We start from the raw sequence: 22,463 nt of genomic DNA on the forward strand, positions 1-22,463 counted from the left end.
GCGAAATTGTAATAATAACACCAATTTCGTTAGTTGTTGTGAAGGTTAAATGGGATAACACACATTGAAAGCTCAATGGAAGGTCAATGATTAATAAATGTTAACTTCATTATTACTGAGCTTAATCTCTTAATATATATATAAAATCCCTTTCCCCAATTAGATTGCATTTCTTTTCACAGAAATTATCATTATGAATTCTCATTGTTTTGTGTTGGGCTTTCCAATTGTTGCCAATATATGTTTCCAACTGTTTCCAATATATATTGCTGAAATCTTAGTTGTCTTAGGCATCACTGTAATAATATAGGTGGCACAGTGGTAAAGAATCTGCCTGTTAATACAGGAGACACAGGAGTCCTGGGTTTGATCCTTGGGTCAGGAAGATCCCCTGGAGGAGGAAATGGCAACCCACTCCAGTATTCGTGCTTGGAGAATCCCATGGACAGAGGAGCCTGGTGGGCTACAGTCTATAGCATTGCAAAGAATTGGACACAACTGAGCGATCAAGTATACACATACACAGAACTCCTTAAATTTCATTAACAATTCTGTCAGGTAATATATGTATTTATAATATTATAAGTAATAAAGTATTTAGACCAATATCTAAAATTAAGTGAGCACTTACTATCTGCCTGGAACTCTGCCAAGTGCATTATGAGAGTATCTCATTTAATTCTCCCCAAACCTCTGAATTATGGACTTTTAAAATCTCCATTTTACACAAGAGGAAACTGAGGCCCTCAGGTCACCCAGCTAAGCGTTTCAGAATGTGAATCTTTAACCACAACCCTATACAACCTGGTAAAGAATGAATGTAAGGTAGGTATTCAATAAATATTTGGTCCTGATGATGAACTGACTATATTCTTAATTATTTCTGTTACCGGAAAACTGTGCTTAAAGCAAATTAATGTGGCCTAGATAATATCATTCATTCATTAGTTAGCTATTGAAAAGAGATTACTGTGTGCTAGGTACATGCCACATACTGGCAATAAAAAAATACTATGGATCTAAAATTTTCTCATCAAAAGTAATTAAGAATTTAATATAATTTCACTTACCATCATTTTCTATGTCAATTCTTATAAAAATCAAACTTCTTTCTCTCTCCCTTTGCCTCCCTGCCCACTCTTTCTTATTCTTTCTTTTAAACCCATATTTCATAGTATTAAATTTATATAGATTTTCACCAATAAGAAGCTTATATGGCAAGGCAAGGAACCATTTTAATTATATTTACTCTTCATTTTGAGGATATTTCTTTTTCATATCTGACAAAGACTTCTGAAGTGACTAAATAAAGGCAAAGCAACCTGATTAAAAAAAAAATTCTTTCATGTACAATCTTTTGTCTGTAATATTCTCATAAAAGCTTCGAAATTTTAAAAGAAGGTTTTAGCTGTTTTTGTTCTTTTCAAATTGGCAAAATTTGATTTTTTTTCTTCACGTGTTTGGATTTCCTTTAAAATCAACAAGCAGGAAAACAAAAGCATATTCAATTTTTAAAATACACTCGGCATTGGTGCCTTGGCATCATCAACTAATATCAGCATCACTCTGAAAACTGTGTTTCAATTCTTTAAAAAAAGAAAGAGTTGAAAATGTACCCATAGAACTCACCAAAACCAAGACTACTATCTTAGGAAGAGAAAATGTTTAAAGGCAATGGGAGACTATGATCACTGATATGAACAAACTTTGTGAATATTTCCTTCAACTCTGCACAGAAAGTATTTCATTTATCTTTGAATTAAAAATAAATCTATTTAAGGATTTAAGTGGATAATTCAAAAGTCAATAGGCTTCAGGTATACTTTGCAGAATCATTATTTCTTATGTATGACTTTAAGTTATATTGAGTTTATAATAAAAGAAAGCCTCCTAAACTTCTGTCATTAAATGATTCAACTAGGCAGAATTATTTAAAATGTAATAATGAAGAAGAACATTCTCTATTTATCTAGAGTGCATACACATGAGAATGACCTTAGGATATTAAATTCATTCATTAATTAAAGTTACATTTATTGTGTATGTACTATGTACTAGGCATTTAATGGACAATGAAACTACAAAGAATAATCAAATTGATCTGAAAAATAGTATGGGGTATGTAGATGGTGCTGGTGAGAGAGAACAGAGATGAGATAATAAAGTGATTATAATCATAGCTGTCATAAGCTGAGGTCCTATTACATATCGAGGGCATGTACTAGGACTTTATAAAAACCACTTCCCACCATCACTCATAATTTTCTCAGAGATGAGAAACCAATGGTTGGTGGATGATAAAGGACTTTGTAATGACATACAACAAATTTTATATTTTATTTTGTATGTAAAAGGAAGCATTTTCAAGATGAAGAATGACAGAATAAACCTTTTGTTTTAGAAAGATAACTTTAGTGTTGAGCTCATATTTGATATAGGATCACTTTCACTAGCTACAATGTCCACCATACAAAGATATGATATTTTGGGTAGAACTGTGTGATTCTCTAACTAATCCAGAGTTCAGCGCCTATAAAGCCCGGTATGGATTAAATACTGTATGATTTCCGAAAAATATAGATTGGATATCACTATTCTTTATATTTTTTTATGGTCATCTTTAATGATTCCCATTAATTAGCCAATAGAACTTCATTCTGAGACATCTATGATAAACTCCCGAAAACTGAACAGCCTTGTCTCCCACTAAATTCCTTAAAGCCCTAAGGTCTTGCTACACCAGTCTCCTCACTGTTTCTGAACACACCAGATTCTGTCACAGCTCTGGATCCTGGTTCTCCTGATGTTCCATCAAATTAGACTGCCTTGTTCTTTTTTTCTATCAGGTGAAAACCTCATTCATTTTCCAATATCTACTTAAAGATCATTTTCTTTTCAGAGTTTTCCCTCTCACTCATCTTAGATCAACCACTTTATTTTTTTTCCCTGACTTCCTCCGTTACTTTTTTTACTCCTTCTACAATAACATCTTTTCATTCTGCTTTATATTGAAACTATTTGTTTCTGAGTCTCCCTTCTTCTATTGACAGAATCTATTTGGTAAACAGCCTGAGACTATTGGTCTTGAATCTTTCATCTAAGATTACAAAAAAAAAAAAAAAACAACCAAAAAACAAAAAAATCAAAACCCTAGAAAGGAAGCAAAGTGTATCGTACTGTTGGCCAAGTAATGGTGTCCAAACAATGCACTGCCAGAACCAATGCTCTGATGAATGAGACGGTCATTCATTCATTCAATCATTTATTCTCACTTTTTCATTCAATCAACAATTCTATGTGCTCATATTTAGTAGAAAATAAAGGCTGCTTAATCTTCCCTGGTGGCTCAGACCGTAAAGCGTCTGCCTACAATGCAGGAGATCTGGGTTCAATCCCTGGGTCAGGAAGATACCCTGGAGAAGGAAATGGCACCCCACTCCAGTACTCTTGCCTAGAAAAATCCCATGGACAGAGGAGCCTGGTAGGCAACAGTCCATGGGGTCACAAAGAGCTGGACACGACTGAGTGACTTCACTTCACTTAAAGGCTGCTTTGGTTAAAAAAAAAAAAGAAAGAAAGAAAAGAAAAGTTTCTGTTCATTTGAATAAAAATCTACAAATCAACAGGCTAAGAAAAAAATCCATTATAATTACTATTATTGAATCCAACAGTGGGCCATCTGAAGAGTACATATCATCTTAGAGGCAGGAAAACTTGTGATAAACAGAGAATAGCACCAGCTCACTGTTTAACATCACTGTCTCCATACAGCCTGTAGATATTTATTGACTGGCTTAAACTAATATGTACTGTGGTACTGGCAGAAGTATATGAATTACCTGCCCAGAGATACTAATAGACATACATAGATATTAAAACAAACAAAACAATTTCATAGCACCACAAGAGAGAAAAGGCTAATGTTTACAAAACTATTTATTGTCCAGGCAAGACTGTAGAATTCAAACATATTATCTCACTAAATCCTATTAAAAACGCTAAAATGGCTAATGTTTACACACTTTAAGTAAAAATATAACTGAGGATGAGAATTTTAATCAAATTATTTAGAGGCTGAAGAGCCAGAACTAAAAAGCATAGAAACCTTAATCTTTTCCATTTATGTTACTTGTTAGGATTGACTTCTAAATCAAAGAAGTTGAAATCAATGTAGGTATATATTTTAATAGAAGCATTCATGGAACAGTGGGATCTTAATGTAAAGATTAAAAGACAGATTAATAGGGAATATTTATTGAGTCTCCCTTGCAGGAGAGGCAAGAGATACATTCTGGATGTATTAACTCATTTAATCCTCACAGCATTTTTTGGAGGTGATTAATACTATTATTAATGTTATTACTACTAAGCTAAGATTATGACATCTGGTCCCATCACTTCATGGCAAAAAAAAGGGAAAAGTGGAAACAGTGACAGATTTTATTTTCTTGGACTCCAAAATCACTGTAGATTTTGTGGATTGTGGATTTTTTTTTTACCACAGCCATGAAATTAAAAGATGCTTGCTCCTTGGAAGAAAAGCTATGACAAACCTAGACAGCATATTAATAAGCAGAGACATTACTTTGCCAACAAAGGCCTGTATAGTCAAAGCTATGGTTTTTCCAGTAGTTTTCCATGTACAGATGTGAGAGTTGGACCATAAAGAAGGCTGAGCACCAAAGAACTGATGCTTTCAAACTGTGGTGCTAGAGAAGACTCTTGGACTGCAAGATCAAACCAGTCAATCCTAAAGGAAATCAATTCTGGATATTCACTGGAAGGACATATGCTGAAGCTCCAATACTTTGGCCACCTGATGCCAAGAACCAACTCATTGGAAAAGACCCTGAGGCTGGGAAAGAGTGAGGGCAAGGGGAGAAGAGGGTGACAGAGGATGAGATGGTTGGATGACATCATTGACTCAATGGACATGAGTTTGAGCAAACTTCTGGAGATAGTGAAGAACAGGGAATCCGTATGTGCTGCAGTCCATGGGGTAGCAAAGTCGGACACAACTTATGACTGAACAGCACAACAATATTTTTAGCAGTACTGTTAATCACTTTTCAGGATGGAAACTGAGCCATAGAGAAGATAATAAACTTTCCCATGAAGTCACTAAGCTGGTAAGTGGCTGTATAGTAAAACTTCTTTTTCTATAGCCCATAGAATTTAACTACTATGCCATACTGCCTTATTAGGCTGTAAGGGTATTTAATGTGATGGTTTGAATAAAGTTGCAAGCAGGGGGCTATTACCACCACATTGGAAGTTACGGCTTCTACATATGAATTTGGGGGAGGGGTACAAACATTCAGTTCATAACACTAGCACTTTCCAAACATTTTCATGTCATGGCACACATAGAAAAGGATAATATTTGTTTTGTGTGCTTGCTGGGATAAACTGGGAGGGATCTGGAGTCTTGAGCGAGGCTCTGCTGGGACAGATATGACTAGCTCTGGAGTTCCAGTTCCTCCTTGGCCTCCCAGAGGGGATCAATACGTATCCTACAAAGTTTGGCAAACTACAGACCTTACAAAACCATAAACTATTCAGAACACAAACAGTATCAGCCATTATAATCACTGACTCAGAGCCTCATTTTGGATTTTTCATGATTTAGCTGATATTTTTCTGGAAGACATTAGTGTGGAAAGGGGTTTCCTAGGAAGCAGATCAATAATCACTGGAGAAAAGATGAGAACATTTAGAAAACTATGCTGCAAGGGACACATCTCACTTGATTGAAATAGAGTATTTCTTTAGACGAAAATAAAAATCATTGTGTAGATTATGCATCACATCCAACTAACATTGAATACTTACTTACATGTGTCAGGGCAGTGCTATAGACGGGAGACCTCAAATGAATAAACAACATTTCTCCCTCCAAAGGTTACTATCTATTGATATGAGTGAAGGGGTTTATATCTAGCTTTGGGAACCAGGCTATAAATGAGCAATAGCTCAATGAGGGTAGTATAAACAGTAGAAAAGAAGATGTTGTTAACTGACCAATTAAAACAAACAAAAAGTCATCTGACTACCTGTCTCATTTTGGGCTCCTTCCAAAGAAGGGTCTAGGACAAGGACTTGGTGCAGATAGTAATTGAGAAGGGAACCTCAGAAGGCAGGAGTGAAGCAGTGATGAGAGTGAATCAGCGAGAAGAATTAGCAATAGTAAAGCTATGTCAGAGGCCACCAGCAGTGCAATATCATCAGGATCTCTGAGATGTATAGACAGTGCCTCGAAAGATATACATCTGGTACAGGCTGGAATATTTCTTTTCCAGCTCTGTTCCTCTTTTGGTTAAGAGTTACCCCTACAGGGAAATATGTTGCCATGCTAGTTCCCCAAAATCCAATGTAGATTTGTTGAGCTCTCCCAGCACTAGAAAAGACCCTGGGCCAGAGTGTGGAAGAGCACTACAGAGGTTGGAGTCTGGGCTAACACAGACTGTTTCAGTGTGGTTAAAATTAGAGGTGAGCTGAGGGATAACAACAGAATGCCCAATACTTTGACTAGAGTAACCTATAAGGACATCTGGGGATGGGGCATAGACACTGTGAAATCTGATCTAGCACAATCTGACCTAAAGAATGGTTGAGGAAAGCTTAGATGGACTTACTAAATTATATTCTTACTAAAGAATATACTAAATTTTATTACTAAATTATATTCCACAGAAAGTGTCTCTGGTTCCTACAAGCAGTCAAACTTTGGGGTAATAAATTCTGACACTGTCCAGCTAAGAAACAGAAAAATGATGATTTGCTCATGGGCCTATCTGATTCTCTGGCTATGAGGTCAAGATTGGACTCTTAGCAGTTCTTATGAAAATCCTGACACTCATTCACCAGTTATCTTCTAGGAATTGATGTGTATTGATCTCCTTGTATTTCAGGAGAGAAATCTTTGAATTACTTTAGGGAGTTTTTCCAAAAATGGTGATGTATTTTTGCATCATTTTGTCATGACTGGGCCTACTGAAAATTTCCTGACATTCTGAATTCATGGCAATAATATTTGTGCTGTTGTAGCTGGTTTGTATTTTTTTGTTGTTGTTTTGTATTAAAGTAGAGGAGAAATAAGAAAAGGTTAAGGATTGCATCTAAATGTATTAAGCTTGAAGGCTTCAACATAAATGAAAAGATTTATAGAAAGTTATTAAGACCTTTAAGCTTCTATAAAAATTTCATCATTGCTGACAATATCTACTCTCATTAACTCTGCCCAAGCAGTTCTTGTGTTGCTGTAACGCTGAAGGTGAGTTTATTTTACAATTTACCAAGCAGTATAGGAGTTAGTCTGGAGAATTTTGGTTGGAGGCCCAAGGTTAAACAATAGATATTTTTATGGCTACAAGAGAACATATATATATACCCTTCTCTCTTCTATCATAACATATAAGGAAATGACTATTCTCAATCCCTAGAAACTATGGTGGTGGTGATGTGGGTATATTAAGGCCCTTTATATGAACATGTGTAACTTCCCTTTGACCACAAGTAGACAAGTCTTTTCAAAAGTTCTTGTGGGTGGGGAAGAGCCCCAGGGACCACTTGGACTCTGTCAGTAAGTTCCAATCTGAGACATCAAATCCAGTCGCACAGAAACCAAACATCGATATTTACAAAGATCTTTCCATCTTATATCCTGCTTCATTTTCTTTTTATGCTTTCTCTTCCCCTTTCTTTCCTCTCTTTTCTTTATCCTCTTCTTCACTCTATTCCATCTGCTCTCATTTTTCTCATGCCCAATAATCAGTCCACAATCTGTACATTCTGAAAGAGGATTCAGTGATGGAAAAGAAAGGGCCTCAAACAAAGCTGTCCTCCAAGACAGAGCGCTCTGGAGGGTGGTGGCTGGTGATTGGGGCCAAGCCCGAGGACTAGTGCTCAGGGCTCCGAGACTCTCAACCCAAAGAAGCATTAGGCTTCTGCAGGCTTGATGGCTGTATGAAGCCTCCAGATTTCAAAGCTTTCCTGGGCTGACAAGGACTTGCTAATTTCAAACATTCTAACCAATTACTGTTACAAAGAACTCTGGACAATAATCAGAGGAGCAGGGTGAGAGTGCTGGGGAGGAATGGCCCTGCAGGTTTCACTCTGCTGCTCTGCCCCTCAACGTGCAGTCCATACTCTGCTCCATGAGTAAATAAAAACACAGTGCAAAATACAAATGTGCCCAATGGGTCCTCCTGGCTGTCTTGTTCTCAGTAATGGGGTACATAGGGACCCTGTCCTGCATTTAGTCCAGTAATTTCTGATGGTGTTAATTTAAAACTTTTGATGCTGATTTGAATGGAAAATACCTCAAAGAGTATTTTCTTTATTGAAACACAAAGTTCCAAGCCATGGATCATTAGGTTAAGCTCTGTCATCAGTGAGACCAATATAAACACTTTTCATACCATCTGCTTTGACAAATAATAATAATAGTGGTAAATGAAAAAGAAGAAGAGAAACCATTGGATTGAAACTCTTTTATTTTAACCTGTTTTTTAAAGGACTAAATTGAAAATCTGTGTCCCTGAATGTGGAACATATGATTTTTAAAAAATCTTTTTTTTCAAATCCTTGCAGAACATTCAAATCACCCAATGTTCCAGGACCTGAATTTTTTATATTTTAAAATGGGGAAAGCTGCTTAAAATAAGTGAATCAGCTGCTAAGTGATTTCTCTCTGTCTATTTCCCTATTCTCCCTTTCAAAAGGCTGGAAAAATACTTAAAATGGTGTATGCAGTTGATATGTGCTGCTTAAGAAGCTTAATATAATTATTGAGGACTCAGACTTTCTATTTAAATACAAGATAGGCAAGGGTAATAGAGGCTGAGATATGAGTATGCATCTCTTGTGAGGTATGGGGAATGTTTCCAAAAGTTTAATCCATTGAGCAAGGTAAGAAGTGCAAAGCAGTTATCCACAGGTTTCTCTGTCCTCCTGGAAACCTGAGAAATCCAGAGAGCAATGTAAGGGGATTGTGTGACAGATGCTGTGCAGGAAGCAGGGGAGGAAAAGTCCACTCTGCGACTCAGAGCTTTTGTGAAGCATTAAGCACATCACCAAAACACCTTGACTGGTTTCTGAGACTCACCTCCAGTCTCGTTTTAATTTTCACTTTACACCAAGGCTTGAAGTCTTGGACACCTAATCTGAGAGTTCCCTTGAATATCGCCTCACAGATGACATCTTTTTTTTTTCTCTTTTGTGTTTCCATATACCTATCATTTTCCATTTCCTAACCTGTTTATTCAAACTGTCTGTAATATTATCTGAATCCTTGAAAGACCACAAGACTTTCCTTCTTCATCCTGAAAGTCTTCATCACTCTTGCTCTTGTTTTGATTTACAGACCTCTAAAAAGGATGAAGTTCTCTATAAAGGCAAATCTCCACTCTGGCAAATCTTCTTTCCTTCCCTCCCTCACCGCAGGCTGCATTGACCTCACCCTCTTGGAAGAGTTTGCAGAATTGGCCTCCTAGCCTGGTGGGACATGATATGATCCTTCAATAATAACAAAGACAATGATAAAGATAACAGAAAACACTCAGAAAGCAGGTGAAGCACAAAGCAGGTGAAGGGAATGCATAGGGCAACAGAACTAAAACTCCAAAAGGGAAACAGGCCTGAGCAAACCACCACCCGAACTCCTTTGTTCACAAATTTATGATTTTGCTCCCAGAGAAAATTGATAGGTGATATTGTCTATAAAGAACTAGTAAATGTAAATTAACAGATATGAGGCAAATGAATGCACTGCATGATGATTTCCAGCTGAAATGATTTTTTTTTTCCTAGAGACCAAGTTTTTGTTAAACTTAATCCTTACTCTCTTCCTTCCCCAGCAGCAGAAACATCTGGTCGGTTTTAGATTCCCCTTGGATTTCCAACTTCAAAGGGAATTATAAAGAATAACAAATTCATGTACCAGCAGTAAAAAAAAAAAAACAAAAAAAACAGAGCAGCAGGAGAGAATGGTAAAATTGTCCTTATTTGACTGCTAGTGACAGGCGCCACAGGCAGAACTAGGAGGAAAGACAAAGGCAGGCTCACAGGGTAACAACCTGAGTTCCTGGAAGAGACTGAATCTTTGTCTATACTCAAATATGCACGGGCTCTTGCAAACTCAAAGGAATTTTCTCCTTGCATAAGTGAAAAAGTGTAAAGAGTTAGGAAGGTTAAAAAAAAAAGAAATGGGTTCACATGTACCTGTGACGTAGTAAGCATCAACAAAAGTTTGTTGAAAGGGTGATCAGGAGACAATTTTAAAGATTCACTTAACCTCTGAGTTTTTAACTTAATTTACAGAAAATGGTATGAGTTCTGATTCCATGAAAGGCTGGATAAGCCATCCCAGAAATAATTCAGGCTCCTAAGAATCCACTGGACCGATCATGTCCTCATAGAAGATCAGACCTCCCAGGGTTTCCAAAAGAGTCTGCTTCTTCCTTGCTCTGGTTCCTTATTAAAGGATGGGCAGAAATCAAAGTCCTACCAGAGTGGAGGAATAGAGTTTGAATGAACTACTGATAACTGTAGTTGTGCCAACTTATGCTTGACATCACTTTATAGAACTGGATTTATCTTTCTCCTCTGTCATTTTCTTAGCAAAACTGAAATATACTTCTTAGAGTGTAGGTCTTTATGTAATCAGACGTTAGAAAATGAGAGAAAGTACAATTTTGCCATTGTAATTACCTGTTACAAATAGCCTTTTCCTCATTCCTGTTTCCTGTGCATTGTGTACAACAACAATAAACATATATGATTATCCAATCAACTTGTTTGTGGATAAAGAGAGAGAAAGAGTTAAAAGCTAACATGTCTTTAAGTAAGTAATTATAAAAGTCTTTAAACTTAGCATTGAGTGGTTATAGATCTCCACACCACAAATACATTAGGTTGATTCATAGTGAAAGCGTTAGTCATTCAGTCAAGTCTGACTCTTTGTGACTCCACGGACTGTCACCCAACAGGCTCGTCTGTCCATGGGATTCCCCAGGCAAGAATACTGGAGTGCGTTGCCATTTCCTTCTCCAGAGGATCTTCCCGACCCAGGGATTGAACCAGGGTCACCAGTAATTTCTGCAGCAGACTCTTTACTGCCTGAGCCAGTGGGGTTGGTTGATTCATAGAATGGCTATCAAAAACTCAAAAGCAAATGACTTTTGATAAAAAAGTATACATCAACAGCATCTTAAGAATATTTCATAGCATAGGATAAAATAAATAGAATCAGTTCTCTATGAAGCCCAGCATGGTTTGCTAATGGAATAGTCCCCTCAAAAGCAGACCATCTCAAAGGAAGTTCTATATATCACAGACTTTGAGTAATCTCTAGTGAAGGATAAAACAATGAAGACTTCTCAGCATTTTCAATGTAAAAGAACTGAGCTGGATACAAAATCAAGACCCCTATATATGCTGTCTACAAGAGACCCACCTCAAAACAAGGGACACATACAGACCAAAAGTGAAGGGCCGGAAAAAAATATTTCACGCCAATGAGACCAAAAGAAAGCAGGAGTTGCAATACTCATATCAGATAAAATAGACTTTCAAATAAAGGCTGTGAAAAGAGACAAAGATGGACACTACATAATGATCAAAGGATCAATCCAAGAAGAAGATATAACAATTATAAATATATATGCAACCAACATAGGAGCACCACAATATGTAAGGCAAACGCTAATGAGTATGAAAGAGGAAATTAATAGTAACACAATAATGGTGGGAGACTTTAATACCCCCCAATCTATCACAACTATGGATAGATCAACTAAACAGAAAATTAACAAGGAAACACAAACTTTAAAGGACACAATTGACCAGCTAGACCTTATTGACATCTATAGGATGTCTCACCCCAAAACAATCAACTTCACCTTTTTCTCAAGTGCACACGGAACCTTCTCCAGAATAGATCACATCCTGGGCCATAAATCTAGTCTTGGTAAATTCAAAAAAACCGAAATCATTCCAGTCATCTTTTCTGACCACAGTGCAGTAAGATTAGATCTCAATTACAGGAAAAAAATTATTAAAAATTCAAACATATGGAGGCTAAACAACACGCTTCTGAATAACCAACAAATCATAGAAGAAATCAAAAAAGAAATCAAAATATGCATAGAAATGAATGAAAATGAAAACACAACAACCCAAAACCTATGGGACACTGTAAAAGCAGTGCTAAGGGGAAGATTCATAGCATTACAGGCATACCTCAAGAAACAAGAAAAAAGTCAAATAAATAACCTAACTCTACACCTAAAGCAACTAGAGAAGGAAGAAATGAAGAACCCCAGGGTTAGTAGAAGGAAAGAAATCTTAAAAATTAGGGCAGAAATAATGCAAAAGAAACTAAAGAGACCATAGCAAAAATTGACAAAGCTAAAAGCTTGTTTTTTGAAAAAATAAACAAAATTGACAAACCATTAGCAAGACTCATTAAGAAACAAAGGGAGAAGAACCAAATTAACAAAATTAGAAATGAAAATGGAGAGATCACAACAGACAACACTGAAATACAAAGGATCATAAGAGACTGCTACGAGCAGCTCTATGCCAATAAAATGGACAACTTGGAAGAAATGGACAAATTCTTAGAGAAGTATAACTTTCCAAAATTGAACCAGGAAGAAATAGAAGATCTTAACAAACCCATCACAAGCAAGGAAATTGAAACTGTAATCAGAAATCTTCCAGCAAACAAAAGCCCAGGACCAGATGGCTTCACAGCTGAATTCTACCAAAAATTTAGAGAAGAGCTAACACCTATCTTACTCAAACTCTTCCAGAAAATTGCAGAAGAAGGTAAACTTCCAAACTCATTCTATGAGGCCACCATCACCCTAATTCCAAAACCAGACAAAGATGCCACAAAAAAAGAAAACTACAGGCCAATATCACTGATGAACATAGATGCAAAAATCCTTAACAAAATTCTAGCAAACAGAATCCAACAACATATTAAAAAAACCTTACACCATGACCAAGTGGGCTTTATCCCAGGAATGCAAGGATTCTTTAATATCTGCAAATCAATCAATGTAATACACCACATTAACAAATTGAAAGATAAAAACCATATGATTATCTCAATAGATGCAGAGAAAGCCTTTGACAAAATTCAACATCCATTTATGATTAAAACTCTCCAGAAAGCAGGAATAGAAGGAACATACCTCAACATAATAAAAGCTATATATGACAAACCCACAGCAAGCATTACCCTCAATGGTGAAAAATTGAAAGCATTTCCCTTAAAATCAGGAACAAGACAAGGGTGCCCACTCTCACCACTACTATTCAACATAGTTTTGGAAGTGTTGGCCACAGCAATCAGGGCAGAAAAAGAAGTAAAAGGAATCCAGATAGGAAAAGAAGAAGTGAAACTCTGGCTGTTTGCAGATGACATGATCCTCTACATAGAAAACCCTAAAGACTCTACCAGAAAATTACTAGAGCTAATCAATGGATATAGCAAAGTTGCAGGATATAAAATTAACGCACAGAAATCTCTTGCATTCCTATACACTAACAATGAGAAAACAGAAAGAGAAAATAAGGAAACAATACCATTCACCATTGCAACAAAAAGAATAAAATACTTAGGAGTATAGCTACCTAAAGAAACAAAAGACTTTTACATAGATAACTATAAATCACTGATGAAAGAAATCAAAGAGGACACAAACAGATGGAGAAATATACTGTGTTCATGGATTGGAAGAATCAATATTGTCAATATGGCTATACTACCCAAAGCAATCTGTAGATTCAATGCAATCCCTATCAAGCTACCAACGGTATTTTTCACAGAACTAGAACAAATAATTTCACAATTCGTATGGAAATACAAAAAACCTCGAATAGCCAAAGTAATCTTGAGAAAGAAGAATGGAACTGGAGGAATCAACCTGCCTGACTTCAGGCTCTACTACAAAGCCACAGTCATCAAGACAGTATGGTATTGGCACAAAGACAGAAATATAGATCAATGGAACAGAATAGAAAGCCCAGAGATAAACCCATGAACCTATGGTCACCTTATCTTCGACAAAGGAGGCAAGAATATACAACAGAAAAAAGACAACCTCTTTAACAAGTGGTGCTGGGAAAACTGGTCAACCACTTGTAAAAGAATGAAACTAGAACACTTTCTAACACCATACACAAAAATAAACTCAAAATGGATTAAAGATCTAAACATAAGACCAGAAACTATAAAACTCCTAGAGGAGAACATAGGCAAAACACTCTCCGACATAAATCACAGCAGGATCCTCTATGACCCACATCCAAGAATATTAGAAACAAAAGCAAAAATAAACAAATGGGACCTAATGAAACTTAAAAGCTTTTGCACAACAAAGGAAACTATAAGCAAGGTGAAAAGACAGCCCTCAGATTGGGAGAAAATAATAGCAAACGAAGCAACAGACAAAGGATTAATCTCAAAAATATACAAGCAACTCCTGCAGCTCAACTCCAGAAAAATACATGACCCAATCAAAAAATGGGCCAAAGAACTAAACAGACATTTCTCCAAGGAAGACATATAGATGGCTAACAAACACATGAAAAGATGCTCAACATCACTCATTATCAGAGAAATGCAAATCAAACCACAATGAGGGACCATTACGCGCCAGTCAGGATGGCTGCTATCCAAAAGTCTACAAGCAATAAATGCTGGAGAGGGTGTGGAGAAAAGGGAACCCTCTTACACTGTTGGTAGGAATGCAAACTAGTACAGCCGCTATGGAAAACAGTGTGGAGATTTCTTAAAAACCTGGAAATAGAACTGCCATATGACCTAGCAATCCCACTTCTGGGCATACATACCGAGGAAACCAGATCTGAAAGAGACACGTGCACCCCAGTGTTCATCGCAGCATGGTTTATAATAGCCAGGACATGGAAGCAACTTAGATGCCCATCAACAGACGAATGGATGAGGAAACTGTGGTACATATACATGGAATATTACTCAGCTGTTAAAAAGAATTCATTTGAATCAGTTCTAATGAGATGGATGAAACTGGAGCCCATTATACAGAGTGAAGTAAGCCAGAAAGATAAAGACCATTACAGTATACTAACACATATATATGGAATTTAGAAAGATGGTAACGGTAACCCTATATGCAAAACAGAAAAAGAGACACAGATGTATAGAACAGACTTTTGGACTCTGTGGGAGAAGGTGAGGGTGGGATGTTTCAAGAGAAACATGTATATTATCTAGGGTGAAACAGATCACCAGCCCAGGTTCGATGCATGAGACAAATGCTCGGACCTGGTGCACTGGGAAGAGCCAAAGGGATCAGGTCGAGAGGGAGGTGGGAGGGAGGATCGGGATGGGGAATACATGTAAATCCATGGCTAATTCCTGTCAATGTATGACAAAAACCACTACAATATCGTAAAGTAATTAGCCTCCAACTAATAAAAATAAATGAAAAAAAAAAGGTAAAAAAACACACCAAAAACAAAACAGAATAATCATTAATTAAATCAAAATGTCACCAGATATAAAATAAAGAGATTAAATTAATTCTGAAAAAAAAAAAAAAAAAAAGAACTGAGCTGGCTGCAAAGTTTCTCCTTAAATATCTTTGCCTTGAATGGAGTCTTCATCCTTCTCTCACCCTTCCAGGTAAGGGAGAATCACCAAAGTTATCTCAGTAAAAGCATGCCATAATTCCCATCCTTGTGTTAACTGTGCATGAGTGTATGTTATGTGTCTGATAAAATTTATCCAAAAAATATGCCAACTTCTTGAAAGATGGGTCTGATGGTATGAACAAAACATTTTTTTTTTTCCTTTTGTAACTATCTGTATTTAAGTCTAAATTAAAGTCTTGGCTTGATGGGGGCATTTGCAAAAAATTTCCCGCCCTATTTAAGTAGAATCATCCAACCATGATTTTGAACTATACTACAGGGAAGGAGGTAGAGAATGTGGAATACTACTTTATTTCAAGAAGAGTTGTTTTATAGCAAATGTAAGAATTGAATAAACACCAGACCCCAAGGCCAAGCATAAGAAAATGCTACAGACACACACCAAGAATCAAACACTATCATTAAGCATAGTAGTAATAATAACAGTATCTGTTATTGTGATGAGACACTTAAGGTTCACTTGGGCATAATGAATAATATTTTAGCTAGAAAGAACTATGGGTAAACTTCCACTTCTCTTTAAAACCCAGTTTATATTCTAGGTTTATATGACATGAGCTACATAATCCAACACCACATGTAAGAGAGAACGCAGGAAAAAGTGAAAACTTATGCCTTTATTTCAGTTGTTGTGTTGGCAATATCAACCTTAAAATAATGATGAAAAGCTAACTCTTTCCAAATACAGGTATTTTGGGTTATGGTGAAATAGTAGTAGCTTTAAAACAGTATAGTAGCTAGATCCTACCTATCTTTTCCTGGAATGCCTGCTTCAATGCCAAGCTGTCAGGTACATTCCTGACCTTTTGAAGACATTATAATGATGGTAATGCCAGGCCAGGATAAAGAAAAACAGAAACGATCAGAAGACTGAGGGGAAAAAAGACATGAGATGGGAAAAAAAATAGTTTGTATTGTGATACCATCCAGTCTAGCAATATTTACAGATGCTTTCTGTTTGCTTGAGACAGTTTATTGCTTATGTTATTTCTTCTGTTTCTTTTTTTTGCCATGTGCTTTCCTCCACCAACTTTTTTCAAAAATATTTTGTATGTATCCATACTGCAAACCCCCATATCTTTCTAGATTTAGTGCAGTAGAGGAACTCTTTTTTTTTTTTCTCTAAGGGTTAAGACACATTAATATTCCAGCTACTCACTTTCGAGGCCAATGGAAAATGTGCTCCTAAGATTAAATAGACCTGAATAACACATAAATCCAGTTTATACTGATGCAGGATGGTATGCAGTTACTCACATCCTGAATCTCTGATGAGTGGAATACACCTGTTGAAACAGTCACTGACCTGCAGGTCAAAGACAGCCAGGCAGGATAAAACCTTCACCACTGGTCCTCTGCTGACAGCCTAGTTGCATGAAACATTCGTTCTTGTGGATTTGGGTGTATAGGAGGTGGTTTAGCTATAGGAAACTGACTTGAGGCTCTTTAAATATTCTGAGGATAAACTAGAGTAATACACACAGGCACAGAGGTAATGAGCACCCTTTGTTTTGCAATGCACCATGTCTCTCTATGCTCACTTTCCCAGACATAGTGTTTTTTTTTGGAAAAATTATTCAATCATTAATGTATAATTCCTCCCTTTACAGATTTCTTAATTGTCCCCTTAGGAAGAAGCCTTTTGTTTCGGCCATTTAAAACAAACAAAGAAAACCTATAAATGTTTAAATTCGGTGTTACATTTGGTTTAAGTAGGTTCGCCATATTTATCTAGGATGTGTTGGGCGCAGCCATGCTGGACTTCTCAGTAGTCAGAGGGTTATGTTTCCTTTCACCTCAAATATGGAATTATATACAGCACAGAATATATCCAATGATGAGTGTATTTAATGCAGCATTGATCTAGCATGTAAATCATCATCCTAAGTTTGAACCAAAGGAAACCCCCCCAAAAAAAGCTCCCCAAAAAAACTCATCCAAGAAACCTAGCCAAACTTGTAAAATATCTCTAGAGTCAACTAAATTGCCCTTTGGCTTACAGATGTGCATTAAAATCTTATGAAGCACATGTCTGTGATTTTATGATCAATGTTTACATTTCAGAAAATATGACAATAATACTCAGAAGAAAAATACTCCTCTATATAATGATCTGAATTGTTTTTAACATTAAAATGTAGAAGGTTCTAATGGGCCTGAAATATTGATGGGTTAAATGCTATAATGACTGGGGTTTGCTTCAGAAAAACATGGAGGTAGCACAGGAAAACAATAGGCCATGGGTATAGTCACTGTGCAAGCTGGGTCATGAGTACATGGGATTAATGGCAGCGATCTGCCTACACTCATGTACTTAAAATTTTCCATAATAAACAATTTAATAATTTATACTGATTTGAACTTTCATTTACTTATTGACTGATTCATTTACTTCTTATATATAAGATTATGGAAACAAAACATAAAAACAAAAATAAGAAAATACTTTGGACATTTAGGTTAAGTAAGATAGCCTTCTTCAGAAACAGTATATATTTATTTAAAATGATGGTTTTAAGGACTATGTAATTACATGTAGAATTCTTAGGTTAAAATTTGAAAGCAGGACATAAAATTATATGGAAAGTATGATTACAGCACGTTTCAAAAAAATATCCTCAGGGGAAAATGAGAGTAAAGAAATATATCAAATGGTTATTAATGGTTGGATTTAAATTATAGAAATAATTACTTTAATTTTTCTTCATTTTACTCCAATGTGTTTCTTCAAATTATTTTTAATAAGCATGTATCATTTTAAAATGAAAATAAATATTTATTCATTAGTGGATAAGATGTGCTCTCCTTTCCGAAGGAGCTTTTCATTTACTAAAACAGAGAATCTACAAACACCCAGAATTGCCCTGATAGTTTAAATCTTCATACCTAGATGTCAAATACATTCGTCAGATTTTATCTGATCATAGAAACATAAAGAGCTTTCTGTGTGTTGGATAGAAATAGGAGAGGAACTGGTTTCTTTGCAAGGCAGAAAGAGCGTGAAATTTAGGCCATTTTGTAATGAGATCATTTCACAATGAATGCAAAGGGAATGACTAAAGTTACCCAATGAGCCTCTCCCTTGAGTTCTAAACATTCACACTGATATGAGTTTCTTTTCGGGCAGCATAACAAGCAAAGTTTGAAGTGAGAGTAGGGAGTTACAGCTTAAAGGCCTGTGCCCTTCACTGGCAGGATGGGTACCTTCAGAGAGACAGATAGCTGTACAACAGAACTAGAAACAAAAATGAAGAAGAAACAAAAGTGAAGCATTCATCCTTGTGGATCTGGGTGTATACCAGGTGGTCTAGCTATGGGAAACTGACAAACTGGATTAACATACACAGGCACAGAGGCCTATCTATTGTACAGATAGATGTACAATAGAACTAGAAACAAAAATACAGTGACATCTGTAGATTATGTGCAATAGACATGGAAAGTCTCTGCTAGAAAGCTATCTTTATTACCCAAGAGATTATTTTCCTCATCTTATGCACATTCATATAAATAGAAGTCAAGAGTATAGGTGCTAAAATTGTGGAGAATATGATGTTCATAACTAAATAGGCCTGGCCCGAGCCAGGCAGAATATATTCAGATGCCAGGCAAGTCACCCTTTCACTCTTTCCTCTCTGGTGTAACTGTCAGTGCATTTCTATGCAGGCTAATCTCTAGTACACTCAACTCTTTCAGGTTCTGTCTTGATGATGTTCTACCAATATTCCCTCAGTCCAGACCTGCACTCTCCTCCCAGCCACTGAACTCTCAAGAATTCTTGAAACTCTGAATTTTAAAACTTTACAAATTCTCACCACAAGACACATAGACCTCGTTTCAAACCTAGGTTCCCTTGCAGCCTTGATGTTGATCCTCTTACTTAACTGGCAATGTTGGTGATAGTGGTGAGGGTTGTTCATGTCCCTTGTGTTGGAGCAATCATTGATTCACATGAAGCAAATACATTTCACACTTGTAGCATAACATCAAAAAACAGCAGGTAATTCAAAACATCATAAAATATGTTTGGAGAATTTTGTCTGCGTAAGGCAAAAACACCCACTGCTCCACATGGAAACATCCATGCTCAGCTTCACCAAAGCACCTTCTCTGTCCACTCAGGGGACTCCTTTCGAAATAGACATATATTATCTCTGGAGTTTTTCAAGCAAGTCTTTTGAATACTTCCTCCCCCGTGAAGCAAAATCAGTGTAAACCGTTTGCTGAACTCTGTGACGATAGGTTCTTAAGACCATGTTTCTTATCATTCTCAATGATGGTATTTCAAATGAATAAATAGGAATTGTAACAGGTACCCTTCATCAATGTCAAAATGCTTTCTGTTAAAATTTAGCACTTGAGGTGGTGGACTCGCCACTTGCTTTAGCTCTAATTCTTTCTGAGGTTGGGAGAAATATACTTGACTTCTGTGCACCTCAATATTTTGGGCTGCCGTTTAGAGATGATGAAAAGATGCTTACCAGACAGCAATGTCACAAGGAATATCCAGTTAGTGATGGTGAAGCATTCTGAAATTAAAAGAATACCATTAATGCTAGGTATTGGTAAAATGTATGAAAACATGGCAATCATAGAGAATAACACATTTACTTCTCACTCAGGACACTGACATACTGACATTATATAAAAATAAAGGATGCTCCCCTTTGGGAATGAAAATACAACTGCACCCTGAGAAAGGGCTTTTGTATTTGCCTGTGTGTTTTAACTTTAAGGTTCTAACCAGTTGCAACCAGTTGTGAATGACTTGCTGCCTATTTCTGTAATTCACTGTAACTTGTGTTGAGAAAGTTATGTTTTATGGTTAATTATCCATGGTCTGTTTAAAAAAATAAATCAAGCCATTGTGAACCACCAGGATTTGCAGCTCCATTTGAACTTCACTGTACTTTTGATTAAACATTTTGTAAATAAAAACAAACTGGTTTCTCCTTGTTTGGGGTTGTTTGTTACTTGTGTTCTGGATATAAATATTGTGGCAAGAGTGGTGGAACAAGCTATGGATTATTTACCCTTGGTTTCATGAGTTGTGAGTTACTGGCCTTATCCTTTTTCATGAGTATAAATAAATGTATAGCATTATATTCCAAGTCCTCTAAGACAACTAGAATGAGTGGACTGAAACCTTTTAAAACCAAAACCTTTTATGCTAAGTCACAGAGAAACAAAACAAACCCCAAATTAACATTTAAAAAGCTTCTACTGTGGAGCAACAAAATGCCCAAATATTATATAATCTGCATTTTAAAAATTGCTTCCCTAACAAACAGCAAGTCTATCAACAATTCCACATGGAGGTCTTTCCACTGCTTTTATAATGGAGATGCCACAGACTGTTTTACCAGAGATCACCTCCCACCCACAATATCACCATCAGAATGAAGCCCTGAAAATAACCAGAATGATAACTTGAGCCAAAATTGATTTAGAAAGACCAGGAGTTACTGTAGCTAAAGATAATGAAACATTATAAAAGAAGAATTCTGTATAAAATTTGTCATCATCCTATGACTTATATAAATAAAAGAAGCCTAAAAAATAATTGCCTAAGGAAAATGAGTAAAGTCAAGATTCAGAAGACCCTGTGGCAGAGTATAAGAGAAGTATATTTGAGACCCATAATCATATGGCCCTAACACATCTGCATATGAAACTCAGTAAGAATCCCTAAAGTACCTTGCTCAAAATTATGTTTGTTAAACGATCCAATGGTCTGTGCATCACTGACCATTAAAAAGGACCTCCAGGAAAGATATAAAATTTCTTTCTGCAATTTGTTATTTTTTTTAAAAAGATAGAGACAAGATAATAAGGGCTTTCTTATAAAATGGGGTGATCACCCCTGACTGAAGTTTGAAGAGCACTGTATTTGATCTCATCTGACCCCTTTATTACTATCATGGCTTACTGCTTACTTGCATAAGCACTAAGAGGGGACAGTCACTGCAGCTCACCAAAACATGGTAAAATATTCCTAAAGCAGCTACTATGTGCTGGGCACAACTAGAGTGATTCTTGTTGAAAGAGTAAGCTAGTGGCTGAGGTTCTTGTTGCAACATTTAAAAATATCTATTACTATTGCCAATAGCAAAGAGAAGCCAGGTTAAAAGAGTTGTGAAGAACTTCTGAAAAATTAGAAGTTTAAATCTTGCCCTATCTTCCTGTATGCCTGGAAATAGAAAGTTTAGGCTTGTCAATCCTTCCTAGGCCTGGATCCCAAACTGCAGAAGAAAAACTAGAAGTAGCTTACAAGTTCCCAGGGCCATGGTTACAACCAAAAAAGAGTGCAGTTCAAAAGCAGCTGGAATTCATGGGGTCAATTTTGCCCTAAGTATGGTTCAGAGAGTGCAAAAATTGACTGAGAGGGAATTGAAAGTTATTCTGATAAACTGAGGCAGGAAAAAATCCAAAGATGTTTTACTCAAAGACGTTTTCCCTACTCTTTTGATAACCAGATAGCTCCAAATATTTTTGACAATCAAGAAAATGCTCCTCCATAAAGGAATAAGGTTTCTTTTAAATTCAAGCAAACCCATTTGAAAATCAGGGTATTCTAAATGATTCCCTGTATACAGAACTATAGACCAAAACTAAGTGCTTGGCTACAGGTGATTAATCATGCTAAAATTACATTATAAAGAAACATTTTACATGGTGCAGTATTCAATTTGATAATCAAGTACACACACACAAAACTGCCTATTAGAATCCACACTCAGCTACAATTGAGAAAA

The 22,463-nt window shown here is 36.4% G+C and overlaps 1 protein-coding gene across 21 annotated transcripts in view; it reads right to left on the reverse strand.

Annotated features, from left to right (window-relative positions):
- Positions 1-22,463, reverse strand: part of ZBTB20 (zinc finger and BTB domain containing 20) — a 1,026,540-nt gene that overhangs the window by 541,980 nt on the left and 462,097 nt on the right. For all 21 annotated transcript variants that reach the window (XM_070465986.1, XM_070465969.1, XM_070465979.1 and 18 more), the window contains one exon: positions 20,190-20,237. The gene's annotated coding sequence lies outside the window, so the exon portion shown is untranslated. The remainder of the gene's footprint in view (positions 1-20,189; positions 20,238-22,463) is intronic.

The sequence above is a fragment of the Odocoileus virginianus genome, chromosome 4 (genome assembly GCF_023699985.2).
Source record: "Odocoileus virginianus isolate 20LAN1187 ecotype Illinois chromosome 4, Ovbor_1.2, whole genome shotgun sequence".
Taxonomy (NCBI): Eukaryota; Metazoa; Chordata; class Mammalia; order Artiodactyla; family Cervidae; genus Odocoileus; species Odocoileus virginianus.